Raw genomic sequence first — 17,251 nt, 5'->3', positions numbered from 1 at the left:
GGAACCATTCCGATATCCAAATATAGGCTTCCAATATATCGATCTTTATGTCTCGACCATTTCGAGACTCCTCGTCATGTCTGTGATCAAATCTGGGACTCCGAACTACCTTCGGTACATCAAAACACATAAAATCGTAATACCGATCGTCACCGAACGTTAAGCGTGCGGACCCTACGGGTTCGAGAACTATGTAGACATGACCAAGACTCATCTCCGGTCAATAACCAATAGCGGAACATGCATGCTCATATTGGTTCCTACATATTCTACGAAGATCTTTATCGGTCAAACCGCATAACGGTATACGTTGTTCCCTTTGTCATCGGTATGTTACTTGCCCGAGATTCGATCGTCGGTATCTCAATACCTAGTTCAATCTAATTACCGGCAAGTCTCTTTACTCGTTATGTAATGCTACATCCCGTAACTAACTCATTAGTCACATTTCTTGCAAGGATTATAGTGATGTGCATTACCGAGAAGGCCCAGAGATACCTCACCGACAATCGGAGTGACAAATACTAATCTCGATCCATGCTAACTCACGAAACACCACTGGAGACACTTGTAGAGCACCTTTATAATCACCCAGTTATGTTGTAATGTTTGGTAGCACACAAAGTGTTCCTCCGGTATTCGGGAGTTGCATGGTCTCATAGTCATAGGAACATGTATAGTTATGGAGAAAGCAAAAGCAACAAACTAAACGATCATCGTACTAAGCTAATGGATGGGTCAAGTCAATCACTTCATTCTCTAATGATGTGATCCCGTTAATCAAATGACAACTCATGTCATGGTTAGGAAACATAACCATCATTGATTCAACGAGCTAGTCAAGTAGAGGCAAACTAGTGACACTCTGTTTGTCTATGTATTCACACATGTACTAAGTTTTCGGTTAATACAATTCTAACATGAATAATAAACATTTATCATGATATAAGGAAATATAAATAACAACTTTATTATTGCCTCTAGGGCATATTTCCTTCAGTCTCCCACTTGCACTAGAGTCAATAATCTAGGTTACATTGTAATGATTCTAACACCCATGGAGTCTTGGTGTTGATCATGTTTTGCTCGTGAGAGAGGCTTAGTCATTGGGTCTGCAACATTCAGATCCGTATGTATCTTGCAAATCTCTATGTCTCCCTCCTTGACTTGATCGCGGATGGAATTGAAGCGTCTCTTGATGTGCTTGGTTCTCTTGTGACATCTAGATTCCTTTGCCAGGGCAATTGCACCAGTATTATCACAAAAGATTTTCATTGGACCCGATGCACTAGGTATGACACCTAGATCGGATATGAACTCCTTCATCCAGACTCCTTCATTTGCTACTTCCGAAGCAGCTATGTATTCTGCTTCACACGTAGATCCCGCCACGACGCTCTGCTTGGAACTGCACCAACTGACAGCTCCACCATTTAATAAAAACATGTATCCGGTTTGTGACTTAGAGTCATCCGAATCAGTGTCAAAGCTTTGCATCGACGTAACCGTTTACGACGAGCTCTTTGTCACCTCCATATACGAGAAACATATCCTTAGTCCTTTTCAGGTATTTCAGGATGTTCTTGACCGCTGTGTAGTGATCCACTCTTGGATTACTTTGGTACCTCCCTGCTAAACTTATAGCAAGGCACACATCAGGTCTGGTACACAGCATTTCATACATGATAGAGCCTATGGCTGAAGCATAGGGAACACCTTCCATTTTCTCTCTATCTTCTGCAGTGGTCGGGCATTGAGTCTGACTCAACTTCACACCTTGTAATACAGGCAAGAACCCTTTCTTTGCCTGATCCATTTTGAACTTCTTCGAAACTTTATCAAGGTATGTGCTTTGTGAAAGTTCAATTAAGCGTCTTGATCTATCTCTATAGATCTTGATGCCTAATATATAAGCAGCTTCACCGAGGTCTTTCATTGAAAAATTCTTATTCAAGTATCCTTTTATGCTATTCAGAAATTCAGTATCATTTCCGATTAACAATATGTCATCTACATATAATATCAGAAATGCTACGGATCTCCCACTCACTTTCTTGTAAATACAGGCTTCTCCAAAAGTCTGTATAAAACCATATGCTTTGATCACACTATCAAAGCGTATATTCCAACTCCGAGAGGCTTGCACTAGTCCATAAATGGATCGCTGGAGCTTGCACACTTTGTTAGCACCTTTTGGGTCGACAAAACCTTCTGGTTGCATCATATACAACTCTTCTTTAAGATATCCGTTAAGGAATGCAGTTTTGACATCCATTTGCCAAATTTCATAATCATAAAATGCGGCAATTGCTAACATGCTTCGAACGGACTTAAGCATCGCCACGGGTGAGAAGGTCTCATCGTAGTCAACTCCTTGAACTTGTCAAAAACCTTTCGCAACAAGTCGAGCTTTGTAGACAGTAGCATTACCATCAACGTCAATCTTCTTCTTGAAGATCCATTTATTCTCTATGGCCTGCCGATCATCGGGCAAGTCAACCAAAGTCCAAACTTTGTTCTCATACATGGATCTCATCTAACATTTCATGGATTCAAGCCATTTTGCGGAATCCGGGCTCATCATCACTTACTCATAGTTTGTAGGTTCGTCATGGTCAAGTAACATGACTTCTAGAATAGGATTACCGTACCACTCTGGTGCGGATCTTACTCTCGTTGACCTATGAGGTTCGGTAGTAACTTGATCAAAAGTTTCATGATCATCATCATTAGCTTCCTCACTTACTGGTGTAGGAATCACTTGAACTGATTTCAGTGTGAACTACTTTCCAATAAGGGAGAAGGTACAACTACCTCATCAAGTTCTACTTTCCTCCCACTCACTTCTTTCGAGAGAAACTCCTTCTCTAGAAAGGATCCATTCTTAGCAACGAATATCTTGCCTTCGGATCTGTGATAGAAGGTGTACCCAATAGTTTCTTTTGGGTATCCTATGAAGACACATTTATCCGATTTGGGTTCGAGCTTATCAGGTTGAAGCTCTTTCACATAAGCATCGCAGCCCCAAACTTTAAGAAACAACAACTTGGGTTTCTTGCCAAACCACAGTTCATAAGGTGTCGTCTCAATGGATTTAGATGGTGCCCTATTTAACGTGAATGCAGCTGTCTCTAAAGCGTAACCCCAAAACGATAGCGGTAAATCAGTGGGAGACATCATAGATCGCACCATATCCAGTAAAGTACGATTACGACGTTCGGACACACCATTACACTATGGGGTTCCAGGTGGCGTGAGTTGTGAAACTATTCCGCATTGTTTCAAATGAAGTCCAAACTCATAACTCAAATATTCGCCTCCACGATCAGATCGTAGAAACTTGGTTTTCTTGTTACGATGATTTTCCACTTCACTCTGAAATTCTTTGAACTTTTCAAATGTCTCAGACTTATGTTTCATTAAGTAGATATACCCATATCTGCTCAAATCATCTATGAAGGTGAGAAAATAACTATAGCCGCCGTGAGCCTCAATATTCATCGGACCACATACATCAGTATGTATGATTTCCAACAAATTTGTTGCTCGCTCCATTGTTCCGGAGAACGGCGTTTTAGTCATCTTGCCCATGAGGCATGGTTCGCAAGTACCAAGTGATTCATAATCAAGTGATTCCAGAAGTCCATCGTAATGGAGTTTCTTCATGTGCTTTACACCAATATGACCTAAACGGCAGTGCCACAAATAAGTTGCACTATCATTATCAACTCTTCATCTTTTGGCTTCAATACTATGAACATGTATATCACTACTATCAATATTTAGTAAAAATAGACCACTCATTAGGGGTGCATGACCATAAAAGATATTACTCATATAAATAGAACAACCATTATTCTCTGATTTAAATGAATAACCGTCTCGCATCAAACAAGATCCAGATATAATGTTCATGCTCAACGCTGGCACCAAATAACAATTATTTAGGTCTAATACTAATCCCAAAGGTAGATGTAGAGGTAGCGTGCCGACGACGATCACATTGACTTTGGAACCATTTCCCACACGCATCGTCACCTCGTCCTTAGCCAATCTTCGCTTAATCCGTAGCCCCTATTTCGAGTTGCAAATGTTAGCAACTGAACCAGTATCAAATACCCAGGCACTACTGCGAGCATTAGTAAGGTACACATCAATAACATGTATATCAAATATACCTTTCACTTTGCCATCCTTCTTCTCCGCCAAATACTTGGGGCAGTTCCGCTTCCAGTGACCAGTTCCTTTGAGTAGAAGCATTCAGTCTTAGGCTTAGGTCCAGACTTGGGTTTCTTCACTTGAGCAGCATCTGGCTTGCTGTTCTTCTTGAAGTTCCCCTTCTTCCCTTTACCTTTTTTCTTGAAACTGGTGGTCTTGTTGACCATCAACACTTGATGCTCCTTCTTGATTTCTACCTCCGCGGCCTTTAGCATTGCGAAGAGCTCGGGAATCGTCTTATCCATCCCTTGCATATTATAGTTCATCACGAAGCTCTTGTAGCTTGGTGGCAGTGATTGAAGAACTCTGTCAATGACACTATCATTAGGAAGATTAACTCCCAGTTGAGTCAAGTGGTTGTCGTACCCAGACATTTTGAGTATATGTTCACTGACAGAACTATTCTCCTCCATCTTACAGCTGTAGAACTTATTAGAGACTTCATATCTCTCAATCCGGGCATTTTCTTGAAATATTAACTTCAACTCCTGGAACATCTCATATGCTCCATGAAGTTCAAAACATCGTTGAAGTCCCGGTTCTAAGCCGTAAAGCATGGCACACTGAACTATCGAGTAGTCATCAGCTTTGCTCTGCCAGGTGTTCATAACATCTGGCGTTGCTCCTGTAGCGGGTTTGTCACCTAGCGGTGCTTCTAGGACGTAATTCTTCTATGCAGAAATGAGGATAATCCTCAAGTTACGGACCCAGTCTGTGTAATTTCTACCATCATCTTTCAACTTAGCTTTCTCTAGGAACGCATTAAAATTCAACGGAACAACAGCACAGGCCATCTATCTACAACAACATAGACATGCAAAATACTATCAGGTACTAAGTTCATGATAAATTAAAGTTTAATTAATCAAATTACTTAAGAACTCCCACTTAGATAGACATCTCTCTAATCATCTAAGTGATTACGTGATCCATATCAACTAAACCATGTCCGGTCATCACATGAGATGGAGTAGTTTTCAATGGTGAACATCACTATGTTGATCATATCTACTATACGATTCACGCTCGACCTTTCGGTCTCCAGTGTTCCGAGGCCATATCTGCATATGCTAGGCTCATCAAGTTTAACCCGAGTATTCCGCGTGTGCAAAACTGGCTTGCACCCATTGTATGTGAACGTAGAGCTTATCACACCCGATCATCACGCGGTGTCTCGGCACGATGAACTGTAACAACGGTGCATACTCAAGGAGAACATTTATACCTTCAAATTAGTGAGAGATCATCTTATAATGCTACCGCTGAACTAAGAAAAATAACATGCATAAAGGATAAACATCACATGCAATCAATATAAGTGATATGATATGGCCATCATCATCTTGTGCCTTTGATCTCCATCTCCAAAGCACCGTCATGATCACCATCGTCACCGGCTTGACACCTTGATCTCCATCAAAGCATCGTTGATGTCTCGCCAACTATTGCCTCTATGACTATCACTACCGCTTAGTGATAAAGTAAAGCAATTACATGGCTATTGCATTTCATATAATAAAGCGACAACCATATGGCTCCTACCAGTTGCCGATAACTGTGTTACAAAACATGATCATCTCATACAATAAAATTTAGCATCATGTATTGACCATATCACATCACAACATGCCCTGCAAAAACAAGTTAGACGTCCTCTACTTTGTTGTTGCAAGTTTTATGTGGCTGCTACGGGCTGAGCAAGAACCGTTCTTACCTATGCATCAAAAACCACAACGCGGTATAGTGATTATTTTTTGATCTTCAAAAAGAACCCTGCTCATTGAATTCGATTCAACTAAAGCTGGAGAAACAGACACCCACTAGCCACCTGTGTGCGAAGCACATCGGTAGAACCAATCTCACATAAGCGTACGCGTAATGTCGGTCTGGGTCGCTTCATCCAACAATGCCGCTGAATCAAGAATCAACTAGTGACGGCAAGCAATATATATATACCCACGCCCACAACTCCTTTGTGTTCTACTCGTGCATATAACATCTACGCATAAACCTAGCTCGGATGCCACTATTGGGGAATGCAGTAATTTCAAAAAAAAATCATACGCACACACAAGATCATGGTGATGCATAGCAACGAGAGGGGGGAGTATCGTCTACGTACCCTCATAGACTGTAAGTGGAAGCGTTATGACAACGCGGTTGGTGTAGTCGTACGTCTTCACGATCGACCAATCCCTAGTACCGAACGTACGACACCTCCGCGATCTGCACACCTTCAGCTCGATGACGTCCCGCGAACTCATGATCCAGTAGAGCTTCAAGGGAGAGTTTCGTCAGCATGACGGCGTGATGATGGTGATGATGATGCTACCAGAACAGGGCTTCTCCTAAGCACCGCTACGATATAACCAAGGTGGATTATGGTGGAGGGGGGCACCGCACATGGCTAAAAGATAAACTGATCAACTTGTGTGTCCATGGGGTGCCCCCTCCCCGTATAAAAAGGAGCGGAGGAGGGGGAGGGCCGGCCCTCTCTATGGCGTGCCCTGGGGGAGTCCTACTCCCTTTGGGAGTAGGATTCCCCCCTTTCCTAGTACAAGTAGGAGCCCTTCCAAGTAGGAGTAGGAGAGGAAGGAAGGAGGAGAGAGGGAGGAAGGAAAGGGGGGCCGGCCCCCCTCCCAATTCGGATTGGGCTTGGGGGCGCGCCTCCCTCTTTTAACTTCCCTCTCCTCTATTCCACTAAGGCCCAATAAGGCCCATATACTCCCCGGGGGGTTCCGGTAACCTCCTGGTACTCCGGAAAAATGCCCGAACCACTCGGAACCAGTCTGATGTCCAAATATAGGCTTCCAATATATCGATCTTTATGTCTTGACCATTTCGAGACTCCTCATCATTTACGTGATCAAATCCGGGACTCCAAACTACCTTCGGTACATCAAAACACATAAACTCGTAATACCGATCGTCACCGAACGTTAAGCGTGCGGACCCTACAGGTTCGAGAACTATGTAGACATGACCGAGACTCATCTCGGTCAATAACCAATAGCGGAACCTGGATGCTCATATTGGTTCCTACATATTCTACGAAGATCTTTATCGGTCAAACCGCATAACGGTATACGTTGTTCCCTTTGTCATCGGTATGTTACTTGCCCGAGATTCGATCGTCGGTATCTCAATACCTAGTTCAATCTCATTACCGGCAAGTCTCTTTACTCGTTCTTTAATTCTACATCCCGTAACTAACTCATTAGTCACATTGCTCGCAAGGCTTATAGTGATGTGCATTACCGAGAGGGCCCAGAGATACCTCTCCGACAATCGGAGTGACAAATCCTAATCTCGATCCATGCTAACTCAAGAAACACCATTGGAGACACCTGTAGAGCACCTTTATAATCACCCAGTTATGTTGTGACGTTTGGTAGCACACAAAGTATTCCTCCGGTATTCGGGAGTTGCGTGATCTCATAGTCATAGGAACGTGTATAGTTATGGAGAAAGCAAAAGCAACAAACTAAACGATCATCGTGCTAAGCTAACGGATGGGTCAAGTCAATCACTTCAATATCTAATGATGTGATCCCGTTAATCAAATGACAACTCATGTCTATGGTTAGTAAACATAACCATCATTGATTCAACGAGCTAGTCAAGTAGACGCAAACTAGTGACACCATGTTTGTCTATGTATTCACACATGTACTAAGTTTCTGGATAATACCATTCTAGCATGAATAATAACTATTTATCATGATATAAGGAAATATAAATAACAACTTTATTATTGCCTCTAGGGCATATTTCCTTCAGTATGATGTCCGTTAGGATGGAAACAAGTCGTCTTAGTAGCGATGGCCGCAAGCGATATGTTGGCGGCTTTGATTATCCTCTATTTGTCGAATCCAGTATCACGTACAAAACATTGTTGTGCAAGTTGTGTGATACCTATCCATGGGGGTGTCGTGATTCTGTGGAGTTGAAGTACTACGATAGGGAACAGAATGTGACGCCCCGAGACCGATGTGCCAGGTGTCCTCCGGTTATTTCGCTGTCGTTGCCATGTCATTCGCTTGCGTGTTGCATCTTGTCATGTCATCATGTGCATTGCATCATCATGTTTTCAAAAGTTGCATCCATCCCGGTCTCCTCGTTCTTTCTGTTTCCCGTTCTGAGCCCAGACACACTTGTACGCGCCCGCGGCACCTCCGAAATATTATTTTATATGTGGCTGGAAAATGTTCTCGGATTGGGTTGAAAGTTGGCATGCGGTCTTATTATAGTGTAGATGGACCGCCTGTCAAGTTTCATCGCATTCGGAGTTTGTTTGATAGCCCAACCGTTAAACTATAGCGGCATTATAGCCGGTCTAACGTCGGATGTTTTCGGTCTCCGGAAACCGTGCCGGGCTGCATCTCTCCCCTCTTCTCTCAGACCAATCCGCTCTCCACTTTCCTCCTAAGCCCAGCCAACCCCTCTTTGCTCAGTGCATCGACCTCTCGCCTCGTTGTCCGAAACTGTCCCGGACCCGACCCGAGCAGTCATGACCGATGGGTCCGGAACATCCCCAAACATCTGCAAAACGTCATCGTTTTCTTATTTGGACTCCCTAGCTATTTTATTCGTGTTCGTCCAATTACGATCGGAGGGACGGATTAGCCCCTAACCTTACCTACTCGCTATATATATTAGTCTAACCTGAGACCAAATCCCTAGTTTCTAGGGATCCCCTAGCTGCCGCCGCCACTCTTCATGTCTCCTCCTCATCGGGATCTCACCCAGCTAATCTCCTCTTTTCACCAACTAGCCAATCCAGAGCATAGCCCCCTCCCTGCCTTGATCTGGACCGAGAGCCCGAGCCCCTGCAGCCGCCCGAGGCCTCCGCGGCTTGCCCCTCCTGCCTCCTCGCCGGAGCCGCACCCGCGTCACCGTCGGCGACCATCTCCATCAGACCGGACCCGCATCCCTCGGTGCTTCTCCTTCCACCGTTCCATCTGGTTCCCTCTCTCACTTGCTCTCTGTATTCGCCATGGAGACCCACGGGAACGTCGCTACCATGGTCGACCTCGGTTTTGCCTCCCCGCCTCCTTCGATGCACCACCAGGGGCCCGACCACGCCGCCCACCTCCGCTCCCGACCTGCCCCGCTCGCCTGGTTCCCCTCGCTCCTCACTCCACCTGACCCCGCCTCCGAGCACGCTGCCCCACCGTCTGCGCTCGCCGGCGACAAGCGCCACCCTTCGCCGGAGATCTTCAGCAGGCCAGGATCCCGCCGCCGGAGGTTGCCTCGCTCGCCCTGTCGTCGGACGCCGCATCGACCCCCGTCGTGACTAGATCCGTCTGGAACCACCTGTTTCGCCTCTCGTGGGACCCTCTCCGGCCTTCTGCGTTTCCTGTCGCCGCCCCGCCGTCTGCATCATCGCCGCCGGCGACCCTTTTCGCCAGGAGTCCGCGACGCCGCCCGTTCACGCGCGCGTTGACCGTTTCGGTCAACCGCGTGGGCCCCGCAACCTCAGCCCAACGCCTCGACCGGCCCAGACACCCGCCGGCCGGCCCCCTTCCAACCTGGGACATGGCCCATGGTGAGAACCCCAGCCCCTCCAGATTTGGCCCTATACTATTTTTTTCCTGATCTGCGAATTTTGCTATTTATCCGGGAACTGCTGTTTTACAGAAAAGTCCTTCATTTTCATGCATTTAATATCTCCACAACTGTGCATCGGATTAAAACAAACTTGATATGAAAGTTGCTTAGAATTTTGTGTAATTTCATAATATGTCTTTTTCATCCATGTTTAAAATGCTTAAAATGTTGTTTGTTTAAATTTGCTTAAATAACTTGCTAAAATGATTTAATTCATAACTATTTAACCGTAACTCAGTTTGTAACAAACTTTATATGTAAATGGGGTGGGAAAATGTCTAGTTTATCATGGAGTCATCACTTTGCATGTTTAACAACTCTAAAATAGGGTCTAGGGCAGAACAGTACCAAATCTATAATATGCTCATGAGGAGTTTCCGGAATTGTTGTCCGTTGTTTCCGGCCTCATTTAAACTTGCCTAGATAGGTAGTTTTGTTGTGTTTCACCCCTTGCCATGTTAAGAACATTTAATATTGTTGGGTACATAACGAGATCGAACTAAATAATGGAACATGGTGTTTCGTCAATATGCAACGGAGTTGCATATTTAGCTCCACTTAATTTGTAGGGTTGCTTGTGCACTTTGCCATGCCATGCCTCATTAAACCGGACATGCATCATACTTGTTTGCGCATCGTTCCATGCTTATGTGATGTTTGTTCACTAAGTTGTGTGTTCCTTTCCGGTGTTGCTTCTTCGGGTTGGTTCCGATAACGTCGCGTTTGTGAGGACCCGTTCGGCTACGTCCGTTTGTCTTCTTCATGGACTCGTTCTTCTTCCTTGCGGATCTCAGGCAAGATGACAATACCCTCGAAATCACTTCTATCTTTGCTTGCTAGTTGCTCGCTCTTTTGCTATGCCTATGATGCGATACCTACCACTTGCTTACCATGCCTCCCATATTGTTAAGCCAAGCCTCTAACCCACCTTATCCTAGCAAACCGTTGTTTGGCTATGTTACCGCTTTTCTCAGCCCCTCTTATAGCGTTGCTAGTTGCAGGTGAAGATTGGAGCTTGTTCCATGTTTGGAAGATGGATATTTTGTTGGGATATCACAATATCTCTTATTTAATTAATGCATCTATATACTTGGTAAAGGGTGGAAGGCTCGGCCTTATGCCTGGTGTTTTGTTCCACTCTTGCCGCCCTAGTTTCCGTCATATCGGTGTTATGTTCCCGGATTTTGCGTTCCTTACACGGTTGGGTTATAATGGGAACCGCTTGACAGTTCGCCTTGAATAAAACTCCTCCAGCATGGCCCAACATTGGTTTTACCATTCGCCACCTAGCCTTTTCTTTCCCTTGAGTAGGCCTGCCCAAGGGTCATCTTTATTTAAACCCTCGGGCCAGTGCTCCTCTGAGTGTTGGTCCAACTTGTCAGCCGCCGGTGGCCACCAGGGGCAACTCTGGGCTGGCCTACCGGAAGTTTGGACAATCCGGTGTGCCCTGAGAACGATATATGTGCAGCTCCTATCGGGATTTGTCGGCACATTCGGGTGGCTTTGCTGGTCTTGTTTTACCATTGTCGAAATGTCTTGTAACCGGGATGCCGAGTCTGATCGGATTGTCTCGGGAGAAGGAATATCCTTCGTTGACCGTGAGAGCTTGTGATGGGCTAAGTTGGGACACCCCTGCAGGGATTTGAACTTTCGAGAGCCGTGCCCACGGTTATGGGCAGATGGGAATTTGTTAATGTCCGGTTGTAGAAAACCTGAAGTTGATCTTAATTAAAATACATCAACCGCGTGTGTAACCGTGATGGTCTCTTCTCGGTGGAGTCCGGGAAGTGAACACGGTGTTGGAGTTATGCTTGACGTAGGTTGTTCTAGGATCACTTCTTGATCATAGTTGTTTGACCGTGCTTTTGCCTTCTCTTCTCGCTCTCATTTGCGTATGTTAGCCACCATATATGCTAGTCTCTTGCTGCAGCTCCACCTCATACCTTTTGCCCTTCCTATAAGCTTAAATAGTCTTGATCGCGAGGGTGTGAGATTGCTGAGTCCCCATGACTCATAGATACTTCCAAAACCAGTTTGCAGGTGCCGATGAAACCGTGCAGGTGACGCAACCAACCTTTCTGTTGTTTCGTTCTAGTTGATCAGTAGTGGAGCCCAGTTGGGACGATCAGGGATCTGTGTAGCTTTTGGGGTAGTCTTCTTTTATTATGGTTCCGTAGTCAGACCTTGAGTGTATCTGGATGTATGTAATGCTTTATTCATGTATTGTGTGAAGTGGTTATTGTAAGGCAACTATGTATCTCTTTTCCCTTATGTATTACATGGGTGGTGTGAAGATTACCTCACTTGCGACATTGCTTTCAATGCGGTTATGCCTCTAAGTTGTGCTTCGACACATGGGAGATATAGCCGCATCGAGGGCGTTACAAGTTGGTAATCAGAGCCTTCCCCGACTTAGGAGCCCCCTGCTTGATCGAATCATTGGCGTTGTTGAAGTCTAGAAAAATGTTTTGAGTCATTTAGGATTATATATATCGAAGAGTAGGATTCTTTTTACTTCTCAGTCCCTTCATCGCTCTGGTGAGGCATCCTGACGTAGAGTTTTGACTCTTCTCTTCTCAAATTTCACTAAAAAATTAGGATCACGCGGGTATCTTGGAATCGTTCCGATGGTTTTGTGACGAGAACATTGTTCTTGGTGCCTCATGACATTTAGGGGTTGTGGCAGTGTCCCGGGGAGTTGAGCTCCGAGGTTTTGTCGTCACAATTTTATCGTTGTAGTTCTGGAATACCTGAGTTTCGCCGACATCGAAAATCTCTTTTATGCAGTTGTTGCTGAGATAACCTCGACGCCACCCAGTACTGGGGCGGGAGTTCCGGAGTATTGCCATAACTCGTATAACGGATGCTTTTCGAAGGTTGAGGTAAACGATTTCCGAAGGTTTCTTGGTTATGTGTTAAAGGATGGATACAGCTGGATGTAGGATTTGCTAGTTTTGGGTGAGATATTATGCTTCCCCTGTATCCCCAACACCTGATTGCATAACCGGAAATTTTCGGGAGTTTATAAGTGGGAATTCAAGTAGCTCTTAGGACATCTTTCCGACAGATGTATGATATGAAATTGGGGTTCGACGTCTAGTGGTCCGCCTATCCACGGTTGGTTTTACAGTGGTCTCGTTGTGTCTTAAAGAGTCCTTGGCTATGCCGACTCGGGGACGCTTCGTATGTCATGTGCACTGCCTTGTACATGATGGTGTTGTATGATCGAGCCCGTGTAGGCCCCACCACAAAAACTTCAGACGAAATCTCTATCATATGTTTGTTCCGGCTTATTTTGCAAGCCAATCCTTTGTTTTGTTTTTCAGTTGTGGTATTCGAGTTGATTCAAAGTCAAGAGTGGATTCCATACTTTTCCTAAACGGTGTTCTCATACTCCTATGTGAATGCAATCCTTCTTGATCTTCGAGCTTGCCATCTCAATTTCTTCTGAACCAGTGTGCTTCTCGTCAAGTGGATCCGTTCATTTTCGACATCCGCAAGATCAACTCAGTTTTCGTCAACGATGTTTGTTTCATCCGTCTCCAAATTGTCTTTGCTTTCCCACCCTCACACCCTTTTTCTCCGAGATGTCGGATTTCTTAATCAAGTATCCATCTTATTGATGCGAAGTCTCTCCATTCTTTTTTCGTCAATGTTCTTATCCGGTGTTTCTAAAGAAGATTCTAACGGAGTTTCAAGTTCGTCTCTCTTCACTCGTTTTCTTCTCCGGTGAATTAAATTCAAGTTTTGTTGTTGACCATATCCTTTTCCTCGTTTCAAATACCTTCTCTTGCCGGTGCACCTCATATTAAGTCATTTCTCGCTATTCAATTGTTCCGGAGTGCTCAAGATATCCCGAAGATTCATGCTTACACTCTGCTTTCGTTCAAGATCTTTCGAGGATGTTATCCCATTCAAGCCATTTAAATTCAAACAGGTGGAATCTCTCTTTTCAAGCAATCGTTCAACAGTGTTTCTTTTGAGTGGGCCCTAACCCACAGGTCTTTTCCCAGGATCTTACCTGACTCTTCTTATTCTCCCGGAGTTATTCTCAAATCTTCTAAAGCTTGAGTATTCTATAGTCTCACCTAAATAGCTTGGCGTAATCATGGTCATAGCTGTTTCCTGTGTGAAATTGTTATCCGCTCACAATTCCACACAACATACGAGCCGGAAGCATAAAGTGTAATTCTTAGATTTTGAAGACCGAAGAAGAGTTTTTCCTCCATATCTTATCCGTTCTCTCAAAGATTCGTCATTCTAGCTTGTTGCCATCCTCTCATAGTTGTTTTTGGATTGTGAGAATTATTTTCACCTATCCGGAGCAATTCAGGAGTCCTTTTCAGTTTGATTATCCGGAGTCCAACAATTCAAGTTTATTCATTCTCAGCTTTCAGTTATCATTCTCCAATCTTACTGGTGCATCATTCAAGCTTTCTATAATCAGCTCGTGATCTTGGCGTTCACTTGTATCTAAACTCTCTAATGTATGTTCGTTCATTTGCTAATCCTTACCGGTGATTCATCCTTTTACTTCATTTGTTGTTCAATTCTTACGGGGGTTCGTTCAAGAGTTCTCTTCCTTGGTTATCATATCAATTTATTCGTTCTTCCAAATTCTAACGGTGGTTCGTGGAAGACATTCTCAAGTTTATGTTATATCTCTCTTAATCTTTTCTACGAGATTAAGTAATATGTCAAATCCGTTGGTTGTCATCAATTTAATTGGTGAAGGATAAGCATAATGTAATTCTTATTCTTGTTTCATCGAGTGAACTCAATTCCTTATTCCGGAGGTTCATCATGTCACATTCCCGGTGCGAGATGCTTTATCTTTCTTTTACGGAGTTCCAAGCTCTCTCAATTATTTTCATCCCAGAGATTCACCTAAATCATCGCAAGGCTTCACCTTGTGTTTTCAACCTCTCTTTCTTCCGTTTGATCATCCTTTTGTTACCGGAGTTCTTCATGAAGGTTCTACATGGTGGTTCATAAAGGATTTAATTCCTTCTCAAAGTGGCATCAAGATTCTTTTCAGAGGAGCTCAAGCATTCTTCATCTTGCGTTCCGAAGTACAATTCGTTCTATCCTATCTTTTGAGATGGTGTTATGTCATTCTTGATGATTTCCCTACGTGGTTCATGATTCACAAGCTATCAAGAATGAGGTATTTTAAATCCATCAATTTCTTCTTTCGATTTATCTTGGGTTATATTTCACCTAATGCCTTCCCTAAGGAATGTTGCTATTGTGGTGCTTCTCAATGACCCAAGCTTGCTCTTTATCCTCTTGGTGGAACAAGTTTTCATCTATTTGTTGATCTCAAGCAAGCAATTGTTTTCATTTGTGCCAGGTTTTCACCTCAAGTTCTTGAGATGTTTTCCATAAGCCCTCAACAAGCCTGTTCTTTTCGTTGTCGATTTCCCAACATCTCCTAAATCCTTCTTTTAAGGATGTTCTCTCAAATTCATTTGAGGTAGAACATGTTGTTTTCTTCTCCGTTCTTTTCATTGCATTCTTTCATTTCTTCCGGAGGCATTGTGATGATGCTCTCTTCACTCATTATCTCGTATTGTGAAGATCAGGCTCTTTCCTTTGCTTATCCATTCAATCGGAGTGGCGTGTTTTCATTCCAGTTCTCTCCTCTTATCAAGTTTTGCCTCCCTTCTCAACCAGATTGCTGTATGAAATCTTTCTTATCCCTTGTGCAATTCTTTCAATAGTTCCAGAGGCAGTGTGTTGTGATTTCTTCAAGTATCTTCTCATCTTATCAAGTTCTTATTCAATTCCTTTTCTTTTCAGACGGAGTGTTGTCCAAATTATATCATTCTTAATACTTCTCTATCTTGTTTTAACCGGAGTGGTTTCAATATATTTCTTTCCCTTCAACCTCAAGGTACTCGTAATGTTCCTTGTTCCTCTTTTCTAACGCAGTGTTTTCAACTTTGTGCATCTCCGTTGTTTTCTTTCTTTCAATTTATTCAACATCGCAAGGTTTCTTTGGTTTCACTCGTTTGTCAAAGAAGCCATTAGTTTTACCTCTTCTTTTTCTCTTTCGTTTTTCCCTCCGGTGCCATTCTAGATCTCGGGACGAGATCCTCTCGTAGTGGTGGAGTGTTGTGATGCCCCGAGACCGATGTGCCAGGTGTCCTCCAGTTATTTCGCTGTCATTGACATGTCATTCGCTTGCGTGTTGCATCTTGTCATGTCATCATGTGCGTTGCATCATCATGTTTTCAAAACTTGCATCCGTCCCGGTCTCCTCGTTCTTTCGTTGTCCGTTCTGAGCCCAGACACACTTGCACGCGCCCACGGCACCTCCGAAATATTATTTTATATGTGGCCGGAAAATATTCTCGGATTGGTTTGAAAGTTGGCGTGTGGTCTTATTATAGTGTATATGGACCGCCTGTCAAGTTTCATCGCATTCAGAGTTCGTTTGATAGCCCAACCGTTAAACTATAGCGGCATTATAGCCGGTCTAACGTCGGACGTTTTCGGTCTCCGGAAACCGTGCCGGGCTGCATCTCTCCCCTCTTCTCTCAGACCAATCCGCTCTCCACTTTCCTCCTAGGCCCAGCCAACCCCTCTTTGCTCAGTGCATCGACCCCTCGCCTCGCTGTCCGAAACTGTCCCGGACCCGACCCGAGCAGTCGTGATCGATGGGTCCGGAACATCCCCAAACATCTGCAAAACGTCACCGTTTTCTTATTTGGACTCCCTAGCTATTTTATTCGCGTTCGTCTGATTATGATCGGAGGGACGGATTAGCCCCTAACCTTACCTACTCGCTATATATATTAGTCTAACCTGAGACCAAATCCCTAGTTTCTAGGGCTCCCCTAGCTGCCGCCGCCACTCTTCCTGTCTCCTCCTCATCGGGATCTCACCCAGGTAATCTCCTCTTTTCACCAACTAGCCAATCCAGAGCATAGCCCCCTCCCTGCCTCGATCTGGACCGAGAGCCCGAGCCCCTGCAGCCGCCCGAGGCCTCCGCGGCTTGCCCCTCCTGCCTCCTCGCCGGAGCCGCACCCGCGTCACCGTCGGCGACCATCTCCATCAGACCGGACCCGCATCCCTCGGTGCTTCTCCTTCCACCGTTCCATCTGGTTCCCTCTCTCACTTGCTCTCTGTATTCGCCATGGAGACCCACGGGAACGTCGCTACCATGGTCGACCTCGGTTTTGCCTCCCCGCCTCCTTCGATGCACCACCAGGGGCCCGACCACGCCGCCCACCTCCGCTCCCGACCTGCCCCGCTCGCCTGGTTCCCCTCGCTCCTCACTCCACCTGACCCCGCCTCCGAGCACGCTGCCCCACCGTCTGCGCTCGCCGGCGACAAGCGCCACCCTTCGCCGGAGATCTTCAGCAGGCCAGGATCCCGCCGCCGGAGGTTGCCTCGCTCGCCCTGTCGTCGGACGCCG

This window comes from Triticum urartu, chromosome 3 (assembly GCF_003073215.2).
Source record: "Triticum urartu cultivar G1812 chromosome 3, Tu2.1, whole genome shotgun sequence".
In the NCBI taxonomy this organism is placed as follows: domain Eukaryota; kingdom Viridiplantae; phylum Streptophyta; class Magnoliopsida; order Poales; family Poaceae; genus Triticum; species Triticum urartu.
This window is presented reverse-complemented; position numbering follows the sequence as displayed.